The 12586-nt window shown below is 44.8% G+C and overlaps 1 long non-coding RNA gene across 1 annotated transcript in view; it reads left to right on the top strand.

Moving 5' to 3' along the window:
- LOC133217437 (uncharacterized) overlaps positions 1–12207 on the top strand; it is a 102170-nt gene extending 89963 nt beyond the window's left edge. The window contains exon 7 of the long non-coding RNA XR_009726874.1: positions 11968–12207. This is a non-coding gene — a long non-coding RNA (uncharacterized LOC133217437). The remainder of the gene's footprint in view (positions 1–11967) is intronic.
- The last annotated feature ends 379 nt before the right edge of the window (positions 12208–12586 follow it).

Genomic DNA, 12586 nt, shown 5'->3' with positions numbered 1-12586 from the left:
TGGAAGGAGGCAATACATAGTTTGTAAAACATGGACTTGGGAGAGAGCCCTGATGTTTCACAGCACTGCATGAACAATAAGGAAATATGGCATCAGCTCCACTCCTGCGTGTCTTTCTCCAGTCTGGATCACTGAGCTCTTTGAGGCCTACCAGTGCTTAACTGGCCATTCAGCAGCACCCGCCGGGCCTGGGGAGGTGTTGTAAAGATGTGTTCTGAGGAGTTCACCTCTAAATCTGCTCTGACTACAGCAAACAGAAACAAATGAACCAAAGCCAACGTCCCCACAGAACTTTTGCCCTTGATCTCCTTTGGCAGATGTTTAGAGCATGAGCTTGGGGTCCCCAGGCAGGGGACCCTGCATGGGGCAGGTACTGCAGGCACTGTGGTCCTCAGCTGTGCTGTCTGCCAGAGGAGAGCTTTCGTGCTGCACACAGCTGTACAACAGGGCTCAGGTGCTCCTGGAGAATTGAAGTGATTTTGTGCTGATAGTGGGGCTAACACCAGAAAAATCTAAATTACATTTTAAAAGGAATCTACTCTTTTATCTTTTAACCTTCGGCCTCTCCCTCTCATGCAGAAAAATCAATCTTGGCTAATCTACTGACCAAGTAAAAGGAGGAAACCCTATAAACATGCACTTTATCTTCTTTTAAGTATTCTTAGAGAAAAACTTAACAGAACATCCAAAGCTCCCTCATAGGTCTTAGGAGAAAACCCTGTTGTCCTGAAAGGATCCATCATCATTCTGGAGGGAGAGTTTTGGCAGGAAAGAGTAGCTAGAGCCTTCCCAACTGTCTGGGTGTTTAAAAGAAGACTGCAGCAAGCACTCCACCACACAGCCCTACCCACTCCCCTCCTTATTGGACCTGGATTTGTGAAGCTGAGCTGAAGATACAGCTGCAGTGACTTAGGGAGTGATAAACCTGCACCCTGGCCACAGCTCTGCTTGCTGCAGGGGTTGGTGTTAGGTGCAGGAAAGGCTCTTGCCATTGCTTTATTTCTTCATTGTTTATCTTAACTGTAGTGGCTGGTACTTATGGCAGGAAAAGCTTCCAGTAGAAGCTCTATAACCAGCAACCTGGACTTCATCAGAAACCATCAGGGATCTGGCTGCATCAGAAGACAGCAAGTACAGAGGTGAAATGTGCTCAGGCTTTTGTCTTCAAGAAATACCTTGTATTTCTGATGCGTTTTCCCTATTTCTTCCATCTCTTCTCTGTTCTGGGAGCACTAGGCAGGGTTTATAACTGGGATGCCCCATCCCTGGCAGTGTTCAAGGCCAGGTTGGACACAGGGGCTTGCAGCAAGCTGCTCTAGTGGAAGGTGTCCCTGCCGGTGGCAAGGGTTGGGACTGGATCCCTTTAAGGCCCCTTCCATCCCAACCCAGTCTGGGATTCTATGAACATACACAACCCTCTGAGAGCACAGCTCTTTGTCCCTTTGCTCTCCTGCCCTTTCTGAGTTAAAAGGGAAGATCAGGGACAATTTGACTTTTTTCTTTGCTTTTTACTTTTAATTTTTTTCTCAGCTTCTGATGAGATGCAGAGTCAGGCCTTGGGCCAAGACTGCAGTTGGTCTGTCTCTTGCCCAAAGTGTTTTGCTTGTGCCTGGCTTTCACAGTTTAAAAACAACCCTTCAATTTACATTAACTGCACAGTGCTGCAATCTCAGGTGCAGATCGGGTCATCTTGCCCATCCCTCACTGCTTTATCATCTTGTTTTCTCCATTTCCTCCTGTGATATATTGAAGCTAGTGACATTTTCAAGAGCAGGAACACTAAATCATGTATGCTCTGTGTATGCATAATCTGGAGTAGCTGGTCCAGAATGCTAACAAGGGCATGCTGGCAAAAAGAAATTGCAAGAGAGACCTTGGAGTCTGCTGGGACATACTGAGCCAGAGACAGGAGAAATTGCACCATTTTCTCTTAGTAATGGTAGTCCATTTGCTCTGCTGAATAACTTAATTCCATCTCCATGCAGCCAGATTAACCAGCCAGAGGTCAGGGTCTTGCATCGTTGAGCTGCAGAACACTCAGAGGGGATGAGTTAAGCTTGAGGTGGCTTATGGGCAAAGTATGGTAGGGTAAGGAGTAGTAAAAAACCTGAAACCAAACCCAGGAGGATGCGTAGATGTGAAGAATCTTATATAAAGTCATTAAAAATACCAGTGGCTGAACTGTGGGGACTTCAGCTCTCAGGACACTCATCTCAGAGCTGAACTCCAAGTCCCTGCCATGTTTCTCACCCAGGGCTGCTGAGTGCTTCAGCTATGGCAATAGCGTTCATCCAGCTGCTGGAGGCTGGTGAAGAAGGCTCATGTCTGTGCATTGGCTCTATGGCTCCCCTGAGCATCTACAGCAAACTTAATTTTGAGCCAGATTTCCATCATCTTTGCACTCCCCTACCTAGATCTAAAAATAACGGCGCTGTGCTAAGAACCTGCTATTGCATTTTTCTTTGTGATTACACCCATCCACATCAGAACCAGTTCAGAGCTGTTTTATTCTCCAAATTTCTGGCTGTATTAGCACTGTCAGAATCCCTGATGTATCACCTTGCAGGGAGTCTAAATGCTTGTCAGTGCCTTACTTTGCATTTTTGTTCTGGGTTCAAAGCTGAAAGCGCAGCTGAACTGAAATCTTTTCTCTGGATGCTGATAGAAATGTAAGAGAAATCTCATTTCATAAAAAAGGTATGAAAGGACCATAAAAATAAGTCTTTCACTAAGCTGATCAACTCAGCTTTTTTATACCAAAAAGGATTCAGAATGAGAAGCTGATAATACAGGCTTTAGTTTGTGGGAAATGAATTAGATGGTATTTGAAAGAACTATTTCATTTAGGTGGTTCACTGGCATATAATGAGCTACTGTGGTTATATTGCAGCAAGCTAAAATATTATTTAAAAGTTAATTCGTATTTTTAGCATATAATTTCTAATTAACTTGCTGTAGTTATCTTGTTAAATGTCAATTAAATCTCAGAGCATTTCTCACAGGTTTCCTGTATTCATAAAATGTAATTATACAGCTATTGCTCATGTAGCCCTTATTACTGGTATCATCTACAGCTAAATATATCTTTTACATACTAATTATACATTGCTAAGTGCTATTTTGATAATCAGTAATTGATTTAGCACAATGTCTTGTCATGTTACCTCTTCAAATGTCAACCCAAAGTATTTTAAATTCGGGGGTCCAGCCACCACTTTTGGTTGTTTTGGGTTGTAGCCACCACTTTTGGTTGTAGACACCACTTGTACCTAAGGTTTGCTGCCATGATTGTATGTGGGTAGAAGGGTTGATCTGCTCTGCCCCAAACATCCTAAAGGGGAAGATGGTCAAGCTTCTTTTGGAACAAAAGCCTCCCAGGTAAGCTATGGAAGGATTACCATCCTTTTCTTTGTGCTGGTACCAGAATAGAAGGCAAAGGTTGGAATACTCATTGCTGCATGCAGTTTCTCCTCTCTCCCCAGTTTTGTTTTCATGCTGACGTGTATGTGACTGCGCGGAGCAGGGTTCTGTTGTGGTTGGAAGTTGCAATGGGGTTGCCTTGTCATGGCTTCCAAAGCACCAGCTCAGCTCTGTGACTGTGCAGTGTTGAGCTCCCTCTTCCGAGGCAGGATTAATTACACCTAAGCAGTTAGCAGCAAATACCTGAAACCCCAATTAACTGTGATCTATAACTGTGATGGTCTGGGTGGAAAAGAGACAGGGAAGCAGGGAAGTGCCTTAATTAGATTTGCACATTTGCTGCCCAGCAGTAACCTGGAGCAAATGTTATTCCCAGCCTCAGCATCTTCTGTTCCTCCTCCCTTCCCCCTCACTGTCTGGATAATATTTACTGGTCCATCAGTGTTATTCAGAGTTTGCCTTTCCATATCCCTTGCCAGATTCATACGCGTCTGCGTTGATATTGATGTTATTCAAACAATGATCATCTCCTTCCCTTGTCAGTTCATATTGTGTGTTTTGTGTAGCACAATCATAGCAAACAAGCGTCATCCTCTGCTGTTTTCCCATTTATGGTGTTTTTCTTCTTGCTAGGAGTAGTATTTAAATTTCACCAGGCATTGTTGTTGTTCTTCACTCTCATGTTTCCTACGGCAACAGATTTTATGGATCTGGGAAATAGAATCAATATGAAGTTGGATTGTCCTTATGGAATCCTCTTAATATCCCAGGAGGCCACGTTCTATACATCAGGATTAAGAAAAGGGAAAATTACTGAGGGCAGGATTCTTTGGAGGGCTGTTTGTGTGCACATCATGGGCAAATACTGAAATATGGGAAATGGAATCCAGGGGGGTGCATAGCTTTAATTGAAACCGTTTGTAACCTTCATTCTCTTAAATGACACTTTTTATCTTCCTTGGGTTCTGCTGCACATTGAATTCATAAAATATACCTAAATTCAGTGTTCTTTGGAGAAAATTCATATCCAGGGGTGGGGGAGAGATGGCAATTCAAATAATAACCCTGGGTGGTAAAAAGTGAACCTGTTACTCAGAGCGCCAGAGCTTTCTAGAAAGCTATGTGGTGTTACCAGCTCATTTACCTTCTGCATGAAGATAGATTCTCCATGGAAGGATGTCTTGCCTAATTCTGAGTAACTTCTTTGTTGATATATTGAAGACACCGTTTTCCAGCTCACAGCATTCCCTGTCTGGGGGAATGTGTCTGCTTCAGCTGTGCTCGCAGTTATTCCATGGTACTGTTGGGTTCATAACGAAGCTCTCTTCACCATAGTTCATTAGACACACAAACTTAGTTGAATTAGGGCAGTTACCCATGTGGGAGCAGTTAGCAGTGGCAGAAATATTCTTTCTGGGAAGACAGTTTTGCTTCTCCTCCAGGAAGGAGGGAGCTTTCCCAGCCTGGTTGCTCACTACGGATGCTCTGATTCTCTCTTGATTCTCTGTTCCCTTCTCCCTTTGCACTCAGCTGGCCTTCTAGTTTAGAACTTGATGGTTGGTTTTCTTTTTCCTCTGGCAAACTGCTTCATCAACTGCATTGGGATTGCTTTTATGCTGTGATTTTTCATTATGTCAGTGGTTGGCTTCCCCTCCCCTGTCAGTTTGTGTCACTTCTGGCTGGGCACATGCGCTGCAACAGCACCGCTTGCCCTTCCTCATCAGTTTGTATCACTTCCTTATAAATATTGATCTATCGTGAGCAGCAGTCTCCCAGTTTTCTGTCCAACTGTTCCATAGCCTAATCCTTGAGTATTTGCAGTGCTTTCAGTGAGGTTAATTCCAGTTTAAGCCAGCCATGGCAAGTGCTGTTTGTGTGAAGCATGGGCATCCTGAGTCAAGATGAGTCCTCGTCTTCAGGTTTATTTTATATTCTGCAGGAGACTGTTCTTATCTCCTTTTAAAATACTCCAGTGTTCTCACAAAAAGCCTTTCCACCAGGGCATTGCCCAGAGAAGCTGTGGTTGACCCATCCCTGGCAGTGCTCAAGGCCAGGTTGGACACAGGGGCTTGGAGCAAGCTGCTCCAGTGGAAGGGGTCCCTGCCCGTGACAGGGGTTGGAGCTGGAGGAGTTTTAAGGTCCCTTCCAACCCAAACCAGTCCAGGATTCTCCTTAGATTCAGCAGAAATGTGCAGTACAAATGGGTGGAAGAAGAGACAACTACACTTGGTGAGGCCTGTGTAGATTGAGATGTAAGTGATCTGGAGACAGGGAGTTGGAATAAGAAGAGCAGAAAGGAGGGATGAGACTGAAGAAAATAAAAGATCAAGTATTTAAGATTAGAGCTTTAGGAATTCTCTGTCTATAACGTGTGGTTGAATTTTATCCAATTTGCAGTCTTGGCATTTTCCTTTTTTTAATATGTTCATGTATTTACCAAGCTGTAGAAAAAAAGCGACTGGAAGTTCCACAGATTCAGTGTGTGTAACGCAAATGCGATACGACATATTCCCTCTGAGTATTTTCAGAATAAAAAGGCAGAGAGGAATCAGATAACTGCATCAATAGGACTCTGCCAAAGCATGTTTTAGATATCAAATTAGAATATAATAGCATGCATAGTTTCCATATCAAATTATGACATTATTGGCAGAGACTAGAAGGTGACACAACTCAGAGTCCTCCTACATCTCTGGGTAACAGATGAAAGAGTCTTAAATGGAATACAAAGCGGCTTTGAAATCAAATGGGGCTTATGTTCTTGTGGTTCAGACAAGGGAAATCCAAATGGAAGGAGATAAACAGTTTTTAACACACTTTTTTCAAGCTAGGTGAATGGCCAGACTGAGGGATACAGGGATAGAAATCTGCTTACCCAGGTCATGTAGGTACCTATAAGCAAGCGCTCCACTCCTCCCACTGGCGCCATTGACAAAACCCTGCTGTGAGAAGTGTTGTACTTGTGTCAGAGAGACAAATCTGGGAATCTGAGAGTAATTCCCACCAGGGCAGGAGCTGTTCTCTCTGGAGTCCCATCTCTGCTGGGGAAAGCTGTGAGGTGGTTTTCCTCCCAGGGGTATGAGGAGAATATGAGCTATTATTCAGCTGGCTGAACCGTACAGTGCAGTCGTGTTCAGGAAGTACTTGAGAGGCACAGACATTCTTGGATTCTAGAACAAAATCAGCTGCTAATGAGTGGTTTCTAGAAGCCTCTGATGTCCACCAGCAGCAGGGATCCCCATGGACATGGAGGCGAAAGCATCTCTGAGTACTGAAGGAATTGAGCTCTGCTTTAGGATATCTTTTCTGTTGATACTTGCTTTCTCTGGCTTGAAGTGGACAGATAAGCAGTATTCCTAGCAGCAATGCTGTCAGCATCAACAGTGATTCCTCCAGGCAGTGGCTGGGTTGTGTGCACCAGGGACTGGCCGTTACAAGATGTATGGCTTGGAGCAACCGGCTGGCTCTGCCACTGCCTCCTGTGTCCCTTGTATGTGGGCAGAGGGATTCAGCTCAAGATGTTTGCTTGTTGCATTCTGGCAGCTCTTAAACACAAATTTCATTTTGGTAATTGTGCAAGAAGTAATGTACTTGTCTGGTGGGAGTATCCTGTGAGAGACAACAGCGTGGAGATGAGTGTCAGAGTAGATTGTATGTTGAATATATCACATCCTGTTGACTTTTCAAGTAAGAAGGCAATAATGAAAGCAGGAACATCTGGAAGCATGCTGTGAAACAGTGATTCCTTAAATATTGATGATCTGGTTTTGTAACCATCACAGTTAAAGCACACAGATGGAGTTCAGAGCTTTGCCTGGACCACTTGGCTGAGGCAGTGTGGCAAAGCCGTAAGGAACAAGAGGAAAGGAAAAGCCTGCCGTAATCCCAGCTGGATGCATCTTGTGTCAGGAGTATGGGAACATCTTCCCATTTCTGTTGGTAATGATCTCAGGGAAGATACGCAGCAACTGGCACTGGGAAAAATCTCACTGCTGTGTGCTCCAGAAGATGCAGATGGGCAGGTTGGATGGTGACCTGAGGGTGATGAGAATCCTTGTGGGTAAGGAGCTTTGCACAGTGTTCCTGCACACAGCAGTGGTTTAGGTGCACTTCAACTTTTTAGCTCCCTCAGACATGGAGGAAAAGACAAAGAGGAAATACTCTTCTCCAAGCCTAAGATATATTGCTCTAATATTTCTTTTTGCCTTTGCTTCTATTCCCTCTTGGCAGTTCCATCTTTCCATATAGCTGTAGGCTGTCAGTGGCTCTCATACACACACACATGAAGTATTTGTTAACTACAGCTATTTGAGGTGAAGCAGGGGGGTTCTGTGCTAAGGCAGAGTTTTCAGATAACTGCCTGAGGCACCAGGTATTTTGGAATCAAAATCTGGAAAGCAGAGTCATTATTTCTGTTGTTTTGGTGCCTACTTTTATTCTCTTTCCTATTGACAAATGTTCCTTAACCCATATTGCTGTGGGTGTTTTTTTCACATTTGCACTTTACAGAAATGTTAAAAAGAAGGGAGAAAAAAAACCTTTTTATTTAAACCATCTTTGCAATGTCTCCTACTCAGTATTCCATCACCCTTTCCTGTCTCCTTTTTTGACCTTTGATCTATGGACATAGTGAAGTGTGTAACTTGCCCCATGAGGTGCAAATGGAAAGTGTCTGGAACAAAAGGGAGCAGAAGGGGAAAGTCCTCTTCATCTCCCTGTAGCAAAGTGTCAAACAAATCCCACCATTAGGAGCTATCTTGTTCAAGGAGGTGCACAGCCATCTTCCTTGCTGGCTTGTGCCGCTGATGCGAGCAGTACTAATAACTGATAACTGTAACCGGTGGATCTTGCAGCAGGTGAATGCTTTCAGGTACAGAAAAGCAGACCTGGGGCTTTATTCACACAAGGGACACTGGAGAAGAAAACACAACTGCATCTGGGACCTGAGAGCCTGCCTGAGGGAATGCTCTCAATTGCAGACTTGGCATCTGTGTCCCTGTGGTTGGCCTCAGACAACTGCTCATGCTTCTCCAAGCCTTGGAGGGATCTCTGGCTCTCCTTTGCTAACCCAACACATGACTGGTTCCAGTGCAGCTTATCGTTGGACCTCACATATGATATGTTGATACTGACTGTAATGGAATGTCCTGCAGGTTAGATCTGAGGCTGCTGAATGACAGCTACTAAGTGTGGGCACTCCCATGGCCCATCAGAAGAGATGACTGGCCCTGTCTGGGCTTCAGGAGGTCGGCAGTTGGGGTTGTGCTCTGTCTGTGCCTTTGCTCCTTAGCATTGTTCTGTTCCCCCCAGGGTCAGTGTGATGGGGTATGGATGTAGTGGAGGGCACAACATTCAAAACCCATTTCAGATGGAGGAAAATGTGCTTCATTGCTGGTGATGGTGTGAGTTTAATGCAGTTGTGTCTCAGGGGTCAGGTCAGGGCTTTGTTAAAGCAAAGCCCTAAGCGCTGCAGCTGCAAGGTTATTTTTAGTATATAGACAACAGGTATCAAGTAAGTGCTATAAAAATCAGGAGGAAAGATAGAGAGGTGTAGGTGACACAGCTGTGGTTGCACAAGTCACTTCTCAATGACTTCTGGGGGTCTCAGGTGTCTGTAAGAAATTAAGTTCTTCATTGTTGTAATGGTAAAAAAAGGTAAAAAAGATTGCATGTGAGTCGTATATAAAATACTTTCTTCAAGCAGCAGAGTAAGAGGAGCCTCATAACCTGATCCTCCCCTTCTCAGCAGCTTGAAGCTGTGATCCTTTTGTGAGCCTCACAAATCAAAAGGACAGCTTGTCTGAGTTCATGGTGAGGTTTGTGCGTGCACTGTGATGAGAGTCGTGATGGAGAACACTCATGGGATCAGCTCTTCTCAGCTGAAGAGTCTCAAAGAAAGTCCTGAGGAAGGAAAGGTTTGCAGGGGGAGAGAACGATTTTTATTAGCTCTGCTAGAGATGCACAGTGAGTTTTTTGGTTAGACAGCCCTCTTAAGGCATCTTTCACTAGTTGCAGCGGTGTCAGCGTCACGTCCCTTGATGCTGTGGGCCACAAAATAAAGGTCCTATATGCAAAGAGCAGAAGTTGAGGGTCGGTTTTTGTTACTCCACGAATTCAAAAGCTGATAGCACAGAACTGCTGCCCTGCTGTCCTTGCACAGGCTGCCTCTGCCTCCTTTTGGGAATGTCTCGATTGCCATTAAGATGTGAGGGTTCAGCAGCTGTTGGGAAGGACATGGAGTGCACAGGGCCTGCAGCCCCCATCCCTGCTGTGAGGAGCAGGGGTCTCTGCTGCTGGCTGTCTCATTAGAGAAATTAGGGAGGCAGCACTTGGTATTCCTCAGGGATGCAGCAAGATGCTTGTTTGACCCAGCTAGGCGGATGTGGGAAATACCTCAGGGAAGAGGATTTGTGGAGGGAGCTCTTGGGAAGATCAGGAAACAGTTGCCCTAGTTCTTTTTACCAGGATTGCATTTTATTTTTGAACTTTATTCTTCATGGTTAGAATTGATGGCTACTTGGTAAATTTAAATCACACCCAGTTCTTTCTTCAGCAGATCCTTAAACCTGGACTGTAATCTGTTGCAGATACGCTGTGGTTCAGATGGATTTTAAGAGCTGAAGACAGTTTACAGAGGCTCAAACAACCCCCTCACAGCTTTATAAAAATATGGAAGTGTGATAACAGAAATACTTCCAGGTCCTAAACTCAGTCCTTTCATTTGATAACATTCAGATCAGTTTATGCACAAATATTATTCATTGCAGTGTTTCTTTACATTTTTGAAGGTGTTTGATTAAGCTGCCTCTGGACTGCGGAGCTGCAGGTCTGGTCTGACACATGAACTGCATTGGAAACTGAGGGATAGAAACTCATTTACCAGGATTGGGTGGAATCTCTGCAGTCTTTCCAAATCAGATTTAGCCTATATAATGATGGCAACGATCCTTATCTCATTTCTCAGCATGTCAGATAGCGAGAGGTCTCCAGGCAGGGCTCTGCTGGGCAGACTGGCTGATGTTGAACTCCCCTTCAGTTCCTCCCTCCTCCTGACAATAGCCATAAATAACGTGGTTGCACAGAAATAACTCCAACGGCACAGAAACAAGTAAGCAGATGCAGCCTGACAGCTCCTCCATGTGTGTGTCTGGCCGGGGAGCGTGGGGAGCCGCGCTAGAGGGGGCTCTGCGACAGCTCAGTGCCTGCTCCCCGCTCCTGCTGGAACACTCTCTTAATGATGGGTTAACACTGGCAGCACGTTTCAGTTAGAGATTTAAGTGAAAATCTCCGTTTCTTCTTGTCTTTATGTGGCCACTACCAGATAAACCAGGCAAACGCCTGTAAGCAGGTTCCTGTGTTTTCTCGTGGGGGGTTTCCCACACCTTTGTGCAGCACTCGCTGTCCCTGTCCATTCTCTGGCCAAGCAGTTCCTGTGAGATTGAAGAGGTTGGTTTTGCTGTAGGAAGTGAGGTGGTTGCAGTAAATGAGTTGCAGTGATCATTAAAACTACTGAAGGTGCTTACTGCCAGCCTTTCATCAGCCTTTAGGATATGTGGTGCCCTAAAATACTTCCCGGGTTTGAAAACTTAAGTAAATGCAAATTATCTGAAGCACCCTAGGAAGTTTGAAATCAGGAACCAGTCCTGCTTGCAACGGTGCCTGGATCAGGACTGGGGTTAAGTCAAACAGGAGCAGAAATGCTGTGTCTGATAGCGTGAGCAGGGTTTTAGCTGGGGATGCTGGGGACAGGCCGAAGCACTTCACTGCTGTGCTATTGCTCTTCCCTCCTCCCCTGAGTCCTGTCATTTCACCTGGCTGTGTCACTGAGGAAATACATTCACTTTGTACTTTTTCCTGCTCTTCAGTCTGGGAGATAGAGCCAGTTTGTGGCCAGTTACGAGCTTTTCCATACAGTCAGTGTGTTTTAATCCAACCGGAGGATTTGCTTTAAGTGCAGACAGGGCTGCATCAAAAGCAGCAGCAGCGTTACCACGTCCTCACGTGTTTTGAGGAGCATTCGCTTTGTGAGAACACATCACAAGGCAGCAGATCAAAAAAGTCCATCTACTTCTCAGATGGTTTTTCAACCCACTTTGTTCTGTGAGTCACAGAGCCTGCAGCATCGGGGGGGGTGGTGGTGCTTTGGGGGGGAGCTGTGCAAGCCCCCAGCACAGTCAGCTCAATAGAAAGGGCTCTTTCAGGAGTGCCAAAGGTGAATTGGGAATGAAGAGGTGAGAGGGTGGTTTGGGAGCCAGAGGCAGCACCTCTGTCACTCAGCCTCTGTGTCACAGGTACCAAAATTGACCTTACTTGATACAGAAAAGAGTTTTAATTGCTGGCTTATAATAAACTGTATATAGCATATAAATAGTGCAGGTGTCGAAAGTTTGTGAAATCACAGCAGCAAGTTTACCTGCTTATTTTCATTGTGTGTGAGGATGAGCTGGTTCTTTCCAACTGGATAGCTGCTGTAATAGTAATATTATACTGGCAGCCAAGCTTGCTCCCAAACCTAATGCATTTCCAACTTGTCTATGCTCATTTCAGGAACTAGAGCTCCTGTAATTTGCATCCTTATATCAGGAAGCGATGCAGTATGAGAACAGCTCATCTACCACCAGGGAAGGACCCCCAGAAATCACTTGTACCACCGGATTTACAGGTAGAGGTGTTTTTATTTTAAATAATAGCAATTTTCTGCTTTAGCCTGTGAATTAAGAACACTGGGAATTTCTAATGTTACTGTTGGACCTGCTGGATGAACAGGGGGATGGTCCAACTGCAGACACAGGATCACAGAGCAGTGATGAGCTTCCCAGCCTTGTCTCCATTAACTCTAGGAAGATGGTAAAGGCCTCTTTGCTACTAGTGTATGAAGTCAGAGCGCTGTAAAATGAATCCAAATGGGAATTTTCCATTGGCATTGGAATGCAACAAATACCTGTGCATTGTGGGTTTACATTAAATGAGCTTTTCCAGCTAGAGCAGTGGCTTTTGGGAAGGCTCAGTCTTCCAAGAGACTTGAAATGTTTATTCTGTTCTGATTTCATTTGTATGCAGCCTCATGGACTTGGAGCAGATTGGTTGTGAAATGTTCATCAATTGTTCATTACTGGACTGTCAATTTATAGTTCCGGCTGTGTCTTTCACCAGTGCTTCTGCAAGC

Source organism: Neopsephotus bourkii, unplaced genomic scaffold (genome assembly GCF_033783945.1).
Source record: "Neopsephotus bourkii isolate Nb327-2 ecotype Australia unplaced genomic scaffold, CSIRO-AGI_Nbou_v1 NB_1139, whole genome shotgun sequence".
NCBI lineage: Eukaryota > Metazoa > Chordata > Aves > Psittaciformes > Psittacidae > Neopsephotus > Neopsephotus bourkii.
This window is presented reverse-complemented; position numbering and strand designations above follow the sequence as displayed.